The sequence below is a fragment of the Papio anubis genome, chromosome 1 (assembly GCF_008728515.1).
Source record: "Papio anubis isolate 15944 chromosome 1, Panubis1.0, whole genome shotgun sequence".
Lineage (NCBI taxonomy): Eukaryota > Metazoa > Chordata > Mammalia > Primates > Cercopithecidae > Papio > Papio anubis.
The window spans coordinates 131,044,260-131,056,833 of NC_044976.1; positions in this window are offsets into that span (position 1 = coordinate 131,044,260).

A 12,574-nucleotide genomic window follows, 5' to 3' on the forward strand; every position below is an offset into this window, starting at 1 on the left:
GCTCGCGCTGGGAGTTGGAGACTGGAGCTGTTCCTATTCGGCCATCTTGCTCCGCCCCTCCCACAATATCTTTTATAATTTCCTTGATTAGCTCTGTCATAAATCCTGTGAAGTCATGCGCAACATTTGGACACAGTTTTCTCAAGCAGAGTTTATTGTCTCAGGCTTAATGGCTTTCACCACTTTTTCTACAACAATGATGGCATCTTTAATGGTGTAATCTTTCTAGACTTTCATGATGACCCTCTCCTGGGGTTCTCTTCCAAGGCATTGACAATCCTTTCCATAGAGTATGTGTATAATGAGCCTTAAAGGTCCTTATGACTCCCTGTTCTAGAGGCTGAATTAGAAACATGTTTGGGGACAAGTATATGATTTCAGTGCCTTTGCTGTTGAACTCATGGGGCTCTGGGTGGCCAGGCGCACTGTCCAATATCAAAATAACTTTAAAAGGCAGTCCCTTACTGGCAAGATATTTCCTGACTTCAATCACAAGGTATTGATGAAACCAATCCAGGAAAAGTGTTCTTGTTGTCCAGGCCTTCTTGTGGTACAATCAAAACACTGGCTGCTGGTGTTTATATTTTCCCTTCAAGGTTCAAGGGTTAGCAGATTTAAAGATAAGGGCAGTTGTGATCATAAACTCAACTGCATTTGCACAAAACAGTAGAGTTATCTAGCCCTTTCTGCCTTAAATCCTGGTGCTACCTTCTCTTCCTTACTAATACATGTCCTTTGTGGTGTTTCCCCATCCACCCACCCACCCCCACAGAATAGAGCACATTCATCTGCATCAAAAACCTGCTCAGGCAGGTATCTTTTCTCCTCAAGGATTTTCTTAATGGTGTTTGGGAACTCATCTGCTGCCTCTTGATCAGCAAGAAGCTGCTTCTCTTGTTATCTTGACATTTTTAAGGCAGGCCTCTTTCTAAATCATCAAACCATCCTTTGCTGGCATTAAATTCTCCAGTTTTAGACCCTTCACCTTCCTTTTGCTTTGTCATATAACAACTTTGCTTTTTCTTGAAACAAATTCGAGTCTATAGGTATGCCTTTTTTATAGCCTCATTTTCAAATGAGATCAAAGGACACTTCACAAAAAATACATGGTTTTTTAACCTGTTGGTGTAGTTGCAGGGATGGCTTCACAAATTCCCTTTTTCCACAATGGTCCTTACACTGGATTCTTTTATCTAGAAATGGCAGGCAAGAGCAACTGCAGTTGCAGACTCCAATTTATGGTACATACCAAGCAATTCAAGTTTTTCTTGTCATGTCATGACTTTTCTCTGCTTCTTGGGAGCAATTCCAGCATCACTAGTGGTACTTTGTATGGGTCCCATGGTTTTTATTCAAGGCTTATGATATTGCACTAAACATGACAAAAAATTAATGCAAGAACTGGCCAGGCACGGTGGCTCATGCCTGTAATCCCAGTGCTTTGGGAGGCCGAGGCGGGCAGATCACGAGATCAGGAGATTGAGACCATCCTGGCTAACACGGTGAAAGCCCATCTCTACTAGAAATACAAAAAATTAGCTGGGCATGGTGGAATGCGCCTGTAGTCCCATCTACCCGGGAGGCAGGAGAATTGCCTGAACCCGGGAGGTGGAGGTTGCAGTGAGTCAAGATCACACCATTGCATTCCAGCCTAGGCGACAGGGCTAGACTCTGTTTCAAAAATTTTTAAAAAAGCAAGAACTGAGAGAAATCAATTCTCATTTCTCTCAGTTCCTGTATATTTTTGTTTATGGTGATATGTAATTTACTGGAGAGACCAATTTCTTATGTGGAAATGGTATTACAAGATTTTTAAAATACTGTGTATTTTATTTTACGTTTATGTAACTTAATTTTTTTATTATTCTACTTTAAGTTCTGGGTTACATGTGCAGAATGTGCAGTTTTGTTACATAGGTATACATGTGCCATGGTGGTTTGTTACATCCATCCACCTGTCACCTATATTAGGTATTTCTCCTAATGCTATCCTTCCCCTAGCCCCCCAACCCCCACAGGTCCCAGTGTGCGATGTTCTCCTCCCTGTGTCCATGTGTTCTCATTGTTCAACTCCCACTTATGAGTGAGAACATGAGGTGTTTAGTTTTCTGATCTTGTGATAGTTTGCTGAGAATGATGGTTTCCAGCTTCATCCATGTCCCTACAAAGGACATGAACTCATTCCTTTTTATGTCTGCATATAGTATTCCATGGTGTATATGTGCCACATTGTCTTAATCCAGTATGTCATTGATAGACATTTGAGTTGGTTCCAAGTCTTTGCTATTGTGAATAGCGCCACAATAAACATACATGTGCATGTGTCTTTATCATAGATTGATTTCTAATCCTTTAGATATATGCCCAGTAATGGGATTGCTAGGCCAAATGGTATTTCTAGTTCTAGATTCTTTAGGAATTGCCACACTGTCTTTCACAATGTTTGAACTAATTTACATTTTCACCAACAGTGTAAAAGTGTTCCTATTTTTCCATAACCTCTCCAGCATCTGTTGTTTCCTGACTTTTTAATGATCACCATTCTAACTGGTGTGAGATGGTCTCATTGTGGTTTGCATTTGCATTTCGTTAATGACCAGTGATGATGAGCATTTTTTCATACATCTGTTGGCTGCATAGATGTCTTCTTTTGAAAAGTGTCTGTTCATATCCTTTGCCCATTTTTTGATGGAGTTGTTGACTTTTTTCTTGTAAATTTGTTTACGTTTTTTGTAGATTCTGGATATTAGCCCTTTGTCAGACAGATAGATTGCAAAAATGTTCTCCCATTCTGTAGGTTGCCTGTTTACTCTGATGATAGTTTCTTTTGCTGTGCAGAAGCTCTTTAGTTTAATTAGATCCCATGTGTCAATTTTAGCTTTTGTTGCCATTGCTTTTGGTGTTTTAGACATGAAGTCTTTTCCTATGCCTATGTCCTGAATGGTATTGTCTAGGTTTTCTTCTAGGATTTTTATGGTCCTAGGTCTTACATTTAAGTCTTTGATCCATCTTGAGTTGATTTTGTATAATGTGTAAGGAAGGGGTCCAGTTTCAGTTTTCTGCATATGGCTAGCCAGCTTTCCCAACACCATTTACTAAATAGGGAATCCTTTCCCCATTGCTTGTTTTTGTCAGGTTTGTCAAAGATCAGATGGTTGTAGATGTGTGGTGTTATTTCTGAGGCTTCTGTTCTGTTCCACTGGTCTGTATATCTGTTTTGATACCAGTGCCATGTTGTTTTGGTTACTGTAACCTTGTAGTATAGTTTGAAGTCAGGCAGCATGATACCTCCAACTTTGTTCTTCTTGCCCAAGATTTTCTTGGCTATGTGGGCTTTTTTTTTGGTTCCATATGAAGTTTAAAGTAGTTTTTTCTAATTCTGTGTGTGAAGAAAGTCAGTAGTAGTTTGATAGGGAAAGCATTGAATCTATAAATTACTTTGGGCAGTAAGGTCATTTTCATGATATTGATTCCTCCTATCCATGAGCATGCAATGTTTTTCCATTTGTTTATGTCTTCTCTTATTTCCTTGAGCAGTGATTTTTGAAGAGGTACTTCATATCCCTTGTAAGTTGGATTCCTAAGTATTTTATTCTCTTTGTAGCAATTGTGAATGGGAGTTCACTCATGATTTGGCTCTCTGTTTGTCTGTTATTGGTGTATAGGAATGCTTGTCATTTTTGCACATTGATTTTGTATCCTGAGACTTTGCTGAAGTTGCTTATTAGCTTAAGGAGATTTTGGGCTAAGACGATGAGGTTTTCTCAATATACAATCATGTCATCTGCAAACAGAGACAATTTGACTTCCTCTCTTCCTATTTGAATACGCTATATTTCTTTCTCTTGCCTGATTGCCCTGGTGAGAACTTCCAATACTACATTGAATAGGAGTGGTGAGAGAGGGTGTCCCTGCCTTGTGCCAGTTTTCAAAGGGAATGCTTCCATTTTTTCCCCATTCAGTATGATATTGGCTGTGGGTTTGTCATAAAGAGCTCTTGTTATTTTGAGATGTATTCAATTAATACCTAGTTTATTGAGAGTTTTCAGCATGAAAGGCTGTTGAATTTTTTTTTAAGGCCTTTTCTGCATCTATTGCGATAATCATGTGGTTTTTGTCATTGGTTCTGTTTATGTGATGGATTATGTTTATTGATTTCCATATGTTGAACCAATTACACAATTCTGACTGAAAAATTAAAATTGGGCAAACTTACCACTCAATGAGTGCCAAAGTTGTTGCTCTCAGATCAGCTAAAGGCAAGAGCAAAGCTTTCAATGGAAATTTTAAAGCAGCTGGATAATCCAACTTTGAAAATGCTTTGTAGAAGCATTTCTTCAAAGAATTATAACAAGAGATGTAACATGGCTTTATCAGTATGATCCTGAAGAAAATGTACAATCAAAGCAATGGCCACTGAGAGGTGGAAGCTGTCTAGTCAAAGCAAAAGTGAACCAGTCAAGAGCAAAAGTCATTGGAACAGTTTTTTGGGATGTTCAAGGCATTTTGTTATTGACTTTCTAAAGGGTCAAAGAACATTAACGTTTGCTTATTATGAAAGTATTTTGAGAAAGTTAGACAAAGCTTTAGCAGAAAAATGCACAGAAGAGTTTCACTAGAGTCTTTCTCTACAACAAAGCTCCTGCTCATTTTTCAATAGGAAATCATTAGGATCCACATTACTGTCCTGATTTGGCTTCTTCTGACTTCTTTTTGTTTCCTTAATCTTAAAAAAATCTTTAAAGGACACCCATTTTTGTTCAGTTAATAATGTAAAAAATACTACACTAACATGATTAAGTATTCAGGACACTCAGTTCTTCAGGAATGTTTTAAATGGTTGGTATTATCACTTACAAAAGTGTTTTGAACTTGATGGAGCTTCTATTGAGAAATAAAGTTTACATTTTTAGTTTTTCTTTTTAAATTTCATTTTTCGTAAATGTTTGAAGTCCAAGATTGAAGAGATTGGTATTTCTGGATGGAAATAAAAACCCAGAAGGGAACTAAATGGAAGTTCTAAATTCGTTCCAGCATTTAGGTTTGCAACAAGAAAATATACTAGTTTAATTCTTGTTCTTTAACTTTTCATCTGGAAACACTTAAGATTTTCCCTTTATTATGGAAATTCAAGATTTTACCAGGATGTGTCTTGGTGTGATTGCATGGCATATTTCTGCCTGGAATCTGTTGTATTTTCAGTCCGATGGTTCAAATCTTTCTTTAGCAAAGGAAATTTTTCTTCTGTTTCTTTGATTATGGCTTCCTTTTTGGCCTTTCTACTTGCTCTTCCTAAAAGTCCTCCTAAATATTTAAAGCTATCCTCCATATTGCTGAATTAATATCTCCTAATTTTTCTCCTTGTCTTCTTGCTTTACATTCTGATAGAGTTCCTTATAGATACCCTGTGGAATGTCTTCCAAACATGGGTTCTCAGCTATGTTTATAGCTTTCAGCTATTTGCTTGAGTTTTAAATTTTGGTAATATGTTTCCATTTCCAAGTCTTTTCATAGTCTTCAGTTGCACCTGATTAGTAATTATCTTTAATTCCATGTTGAAAAATTCTCTATACTAGAGAAAAGGTAGATTAAAAAACAAAACATGAGCATAAAACTCTGGAAAACAACTATAACTGAAAGAAAAGAGAAGAAAGAAAGAATTGTTAAAGCAATAGGAAGAAAACAGGAGAGGTGATGTCATGAAAGCAAAACAAGGAAGGGTTTGAATAAGAGAGAAATAAGAAAACATTTTTAATTCTGCAAACAATTAAAAGGGAAATGAAAAAGTACATGCAATTTTTATAGTGTCAAGCAAAGTTTAAGCTTTGAGTAAGCAATACAAAAAAACCAAATAGCATAAAAAGACTCCAAAAACATTTGCCTCTGTGACCATAGCTTTGAGCTTTACAATAAAATCATCAGGATGAATAAGCTAACTACTCTGATTTGATCACTATAGATTATATACATCAAGACATCACTATGTACCCCATGAATATGTACAGTTATTATTTGTCAATTTAAAAAATTAATTAAATCTTTAAAAAAAGAAGACTACACACTCTCAAATGTTGGAGTCAAAAACTTGAGTTTCAAATTCAGTTTTGCTACTTACTGAGCAGAATATTTGTATTAATGTCAGGTGGTCAAGTTGAATACTTGTCTTAGTATCAGGTGGTCAGTTCAACCTCTGAATTCTTTTTTTTTTTTTTTTGTGACAGAGTTTTTGCTCTTGTTGCCCAGGCTGGAGTACAATGGCACGATGTCAGCTCGCTGCAACCTCTGCCTCCCAGGTTCAAGCGATTCTCCTGCCTCAGTCACTCGAGTAGCTGGGATTACAGGTGCCCACCACCACGCCCAGCTAATTTTTGTATTTTTAGTAGAGATGGGGTTTCACCATGTTGGCCAGGATGGTCTTGAACTCCTGATCTTAGGTGATCCACCTACCTCAGTCTCCCAAAGTGCTGGGATTACAGGCGTGAGCCACCGCGCAAGGCCTGATTTCTTATCTAAAGGTTATTTAGGATAATTGAATGGGAAAACAAATTTAAACTAATTAATACAGGAATCATCAAAGTACAGCCTTCCTGCTGCCTGTTTATGAATGTAAAGTTTTGCTTGTTTGTTTGTTTGTTTTTGAGACCTAGTCTTAGTAGCCCAGGCTGAGTGCAGTGGCATGATCTCAACTCACTGCAACCTCTGCCTCCTGAGTTCAAGCGATTCTCCTGTTTCAACCACTCGAGTAGCTGGAATTACAGGCATGCACCACCACGCCTGGTTAATTTTTGTATTTTTAGTAGAGACAGGGTTTCACCATGTTGGCTAGGCTGGTCTGGAACTCCTGACCTCAGGTGATCCACCTGCCTCAGCCTCCCAAAGCGATGGGATCACAGGCGTGAGCCACTGCACCCAGCCCATGAGTGTAAAGTTTTATTGGAACATAAAAACAAAACAAAACAAAACAAAAAAACGGTCATGAGGAAAGTGAAAGGAGGAAATCGCAATTTAGATGAGAACCAAACTAAAGTTATAAGATGGTACCGTGATGCAAGTAAATGAAGGCTTGGGAGAAAAGGTGAAGGATCAATGCCCCCACCCCTCAGCTGTGCCACACTGATCAGGTTTCTTAACTGTTCTAAGTCTTGTTTTCCTCATCCATAAAATAAGAATTGCCATATTAGCGTCTTAAGTTTGTTCTGAGTATTAAATGAGAATGTCTGAAAACACTTAGCAAAATGCTTGGCTCATTATAAGCTTTTAATAAATGTTCATTCTTAATAGCATTATCACTAATAGATTAATTAAAATACACCATTTGGACATTAATGATCTGGAAAACTATCCACCAGAGGGCAACAGCTTGTAAAAGATTGGGCACAAAACAATAAGACAGACAAAATTATCATTTATTGAGTGCTAGGTTTGTTTCCAGGGCTATGTTCAACCCTTCCACATGACAAACAGTGAAAGAATTGGGATTCATTGGCTCGGAAAAGAGAAAACCTAGTGAGGGGGCTGTGATTAAGGCATCATGTGGATCAGTGTGATAATTACGGCCAGGTATTTGAAATGCTGGTGTTTGGTGTCAAGGGGTCTCCATGGACAGAACTAGTAAACAATAAATGTTACTCCAGGAAAGTAGAGCAGTTCAACATACAGATTTTGCCTCTAACAATTGTAGTCATCCCAGAATCAATAGTTCAAACCAAGACTGGATGAACCTTTGACATAAATGTTATTGTGGGAATTTCTCATTGTGTGGTTGAATCTTGAATGTCCAAAAACAAACACAGTCTCTCTCTGTTGTCCAGGCTGGAGTCCTCTGGCATGATCTCAGCTCACTGGAACCTCTGTCTCCTGGTTCAGGCGATTCTCCTGCCTCAGCTTCCTGAGTAGCTGGGATTACAGGTGTGCACCAACACGTCCTGCTAATTTTTGTATTGTTAGTCGAGATGGGGTTTCGCCATGTTGGCCAGGCTAGTCTTGAACTCCTGATCTCAGGTGATCTGCCCACCTCGGCCTCCCAAAGTGTTGGGATTACAGGCATGAAGCACTGCACCTAGCCAAAATTTTTTCATTCTTATGCAGTCTTCTCAGCTACCTAGTGTATGGGGTCATGAATTTAAAGGTTGTTTATATAATAGATTGTGCTTTTCTAGCTGGCTCAAAAACACTATCAGTAGCAGCATGTGAGTAACCTAACATGATAAATATCAGTAAGGGAAGGGCTAAATCTTATGAGAATTTTGGTATTTTCAACATCAAGCTGAATTGAAGGACCTAATCACTTTCTCTGTATCAGCATAAGGAAATCTATTTTGGGGTAATGTAAAACAAAGAAGCTTGGGTTTACCTGTGGGTCAGAAAGACCATGAAATGTCAGCAAAGGCTTAATAGCATTTTCTCCAACTACTTAGGGAAAACAATGAAAAGAACAGCAAGTCCCCTACACACACACACACACACACACACACACACACACGTGCACACACATTTCTTAGGTTATTTGCTCAGAGACAATTATTAGCATCTAATCTGTATCTTCAAAGCCTAGGGAAAGGTTCTGCTTTTAAATAAAACCTTTTTTTCCCTTCCTTTTTTTCCTCTCGCTTCCTCTTTTTCATTCCTATTTTTTCAAAACTGATTTGAAGAGAAGATAAGTGAATTAATAAGACTCATGTTAGTTTAAAAAGACATTCTGAATAATTCCAGTAATCTTGTATAGAAAAATATAGCTGGAAAACTAATACAACTATGTACCAGAATTAATTATTCTATTTTTGTTATTCTATTTATGTTACTATTTATGCTTACAAAAAGACAAATAAAGATCAAATAATATGTGAATTAAGCAGAATAAGAAAGAGAAAAACTAATGTGTCTACCAGAACGACGCTATGGTGGCTTTGAATGAAAAGTCAATCTTCTGGTTATTTGGACTCTATCCCTTTACCTCCATCCTGCATCATCAATTTCTGCCTCATTACTGGGCAGCAACACAAACACACATAGATATATACTTTATAACCTAGTTGCAAAAATAATACCTCCTGACCTTGCTTCTTCCACTGTATACTATCTCATTTTCTTTCCTCTTATTAAAAGCAAAACATATTTTTTTAAAAAGTATTGTCATCTCTTCTCCCCACTTCTTTACTTTATTTTATTTTTAGCCTTCTCTAATACAGCCCCTGAGTCCACTAAGGCTCCTTCTGTCAAGTTTATCAGTGATCTCTATAGAACTCTATTGGTGAGTTCTTTATTCTCCCCTTTCTACAGTAAACATATAGTTTTTTTTGTTTGTTTTTTTGAGATGGAGTCTTGCTCTGTCATACAGGATGGAGTGCAGTGGTGAGATCTTGACTCACATGCGTGTTCATGTGATTCTCCTGCCTCAGCCTCCTCAGTAGCTGGGACTACAGGTGTGTGCCACCACACCTAGCTAATTTTTGTGTTTTTAGTAGAGACAGGGTTTCACCATGTTGGCCAGGCTGGTCTCGAACTCCTGACCTCAGGTATCCACCTGTCTTGGCCTCTCAAAGTGCTGGAATTACAGCAGCGAGCCACTGTGCCTGGCCTAGAGTAAGCATATAATTTATTATCCAAACCAGGAGATGTTTGGCATAAAGAAGCACTAAACTAATGAATGTTATTTGATTTTTTTGAAATATTAATATATTGGGTGAAAAAAATATATATATATATTTTTTGAGATGGAGTCTTGCTCTGTCACCCAGGCTGGAGTGCAGTAGCGCAATCTTGGCTCACTGCAAGCTCCACTTCCTGGGTTCATGCCATTGTCCTGCCTCAGCCTCCCGAGTAGCTGGGACTACAGGTGCCTGCCACCACGCCAGGCTAATTTTTTTGGTATTTTTAGTAGAGACGGAGTTTCACCGTGTTAGCCAGGATGGTCTGGATCTCCTGACCTCGTGATCCGCCCGCCTCGGCCTCCCAAAATACTGGGATTATAGGCGTGAGCCACCGCGCCCAGCTGAAAAATATATGTTTATTAAATTGGTAAACTGTTAACACAATTTTATTAAAAACATTTTCATAAATAATTTCTAAAAATAAAATATATTTATGCTTATTGAGGTAAAATCAAAATTTTATTTATTGCTACTTATATATTAAACTATATTTATATTATTGGTCATCTGACCATCAACAACAACATAAACAGAATAATTATTCCTGGTACATAGGCACAGAGTTGTAGTTTTTTGGCTGTATCTATCTCTCATACAAGGTCATTGGATTATTTTTCTAAAAATGTACTTTTTAACTAACTTTGATCTTATTACTTTAATTGTGTTGTAAAATTACCTGTAAACGTCTTCAAATTTGCGTTTTGTGGTTTTTTAATGACAGCCACCATTCTGTGGTGAGCTAGCAGATTTTCCACTTGCCTTGCAGAGCCCTTCGCCCTCCTGCAGACTAAGTGACTGGTACCTGGTGTGTGAGGAAGCATAGTGGCTGCAGCCAAGGTCACAGTTGCGGAGGCAGTGGTGCAGCCTATAGCCAGGGATTGGGGAGAGAAAACTTTGCTGGACAAATGTATTGGTGCCTTAAATGGCTCTTCTTTATAGACTCAATATTTTAAATCGAGAAACTAACTTACCTGTAAGTGCTTGGGTACTTGGTAAACTCAGAGTAAATTCTGCTAAATGGAAGATGTTCTGTGTTTTAGTCTGTTTGGGCTGCCATAACAAAATACAATAAACCAAGTGGCTTGTAAACAACAAACATTTACTTCTCACAGTTCTAGAGGTTGGGAAGTCCAAGATAGGGGTTGGCAGATTCAGTGTCTGGTATGAGCCTATTTTCTCATAGAAGATACCTTCTCTCTGTGTCCTCACATGGTAGAGGAGAAGAGCTAGCTTTCTGGCGTCTCTTTTATCTATTTTTTAAAGTTTCATTTTATTTTAAATTGACAAGTAATAATTATATCCATTATAAAGTACAATGTGGTGTTTTAATACATATATACAACATGGAGTCATGAATTTAGGCTAATTAGCATACTTATCACCTCAAATATTTATCATTTCTTTGTGGTGAGGACATTTTGAAATCCTGTTTTAGCTATTTTGAAATAAACAATATATTATTATTATTTTGTTATTTATTATTTATTTTTTTGACATGGAGTCTCGCAATGTCACCTAGACTGGAGTACAGTGACATGATCTTGACTCACTGCAAGCTCCACCTCCCAGGTTCACTCCATTCTCCTGCCTCAGCCTCCTGAGTAGCTGGGACTCCTGCCACCATACCCGGCTAGTTTTTTGTGTTTTTAGTAGAGACGGGGTTTCACTGTGTTAGGCAGGAACAATATATTATTATTATAGTCACTGTGCTGTGCAATAGAGCACCAGAATTTATTACTGCTAACTAAAACTTTGTTCCCATTGACCAACATCTCCCTTTTCCTCATCAACCCCCACAATCCCCAGACTGATAACCACTATTCTACTCTCTATTTCTATGAGTTCACTTTTATAGATTCCACATATAAGCGAGATCATATGGTATTTGTCCCTCTGCACCTGGTTTATATCACTTAACATAATGTCCTCTAGGTTCATGACAGAATTTTCTGTTCTTTTTGTTTTGTTTTGTTTTGTTTGTTTTTTGGGGGTGGAATAGTATTCTATTGTGTATATGTAGCACACTTAAAAAAATCTATTCATGCACTGATGGACACTTAAGTTGTTTCCATATCTTGGCTATTGTGATGAATGTTGCAATGGATATAGGAGTGCAGACATCTCTTTGATATACTGATTTCATTTCCTTTGAGTATGTGTCCAATAGTGACATTGCTTAATCGTGTGTTAATTTTCTATTTGGTTTTTTTGAGGAACCTTCACACTGTCTTCTAAAATGGCTGAAATTACAATACCACCAACAGTGTGTAAGTATTCCCTTTTCTACATCCTTGCCAACACTTATCTTTCATCTCTTTGGTAATAGCCAATCTACTGAAAAAAACAAACAACCCCATCAAAAAGTGGGTGAAGAATATGAAGAGACATTTCCATTCTTTTGCATTTGCTGAGGAGTGTTTTACTTCCAATTGTGTGGTCAATTTCAGAATAAGTGGAATGTGGTGCTCAGAAGAATGTATATTTTGTTGATTTGGGGTGCAAAGTTCTGTAGATGTCTAATAGGTCTTCAAAAGAAGATATATATGTGGCCAAGAAACATATGAAAAACAACTCGTAATCACTGGTCATTAGAGAAATGCAAGTCAAAACCACAATGAGATACCATCTCACACCAGTTAGAATGATGATCATTAAAAAGCTAGGAAACAACAGATGCTGGAGAGGATGTGGAGAAATAGGAATGCTTTTACATTCTTGGTGGGTGTGTAAATTAGTTCAACCATTGTGGAAGATGGTGTGGCAATTCCTCAAGCATCTAGAACTAGAAATGCTGTTTGACCCAGCAATCCCATTACCAGGCACATACCCAAAGGATTATAAATCATTCTACTATGAAGACACATGCACATGCATGTTTATTGCAGCACTATTCACAATAGCAAAGACTTGGCACCAACCCAAAT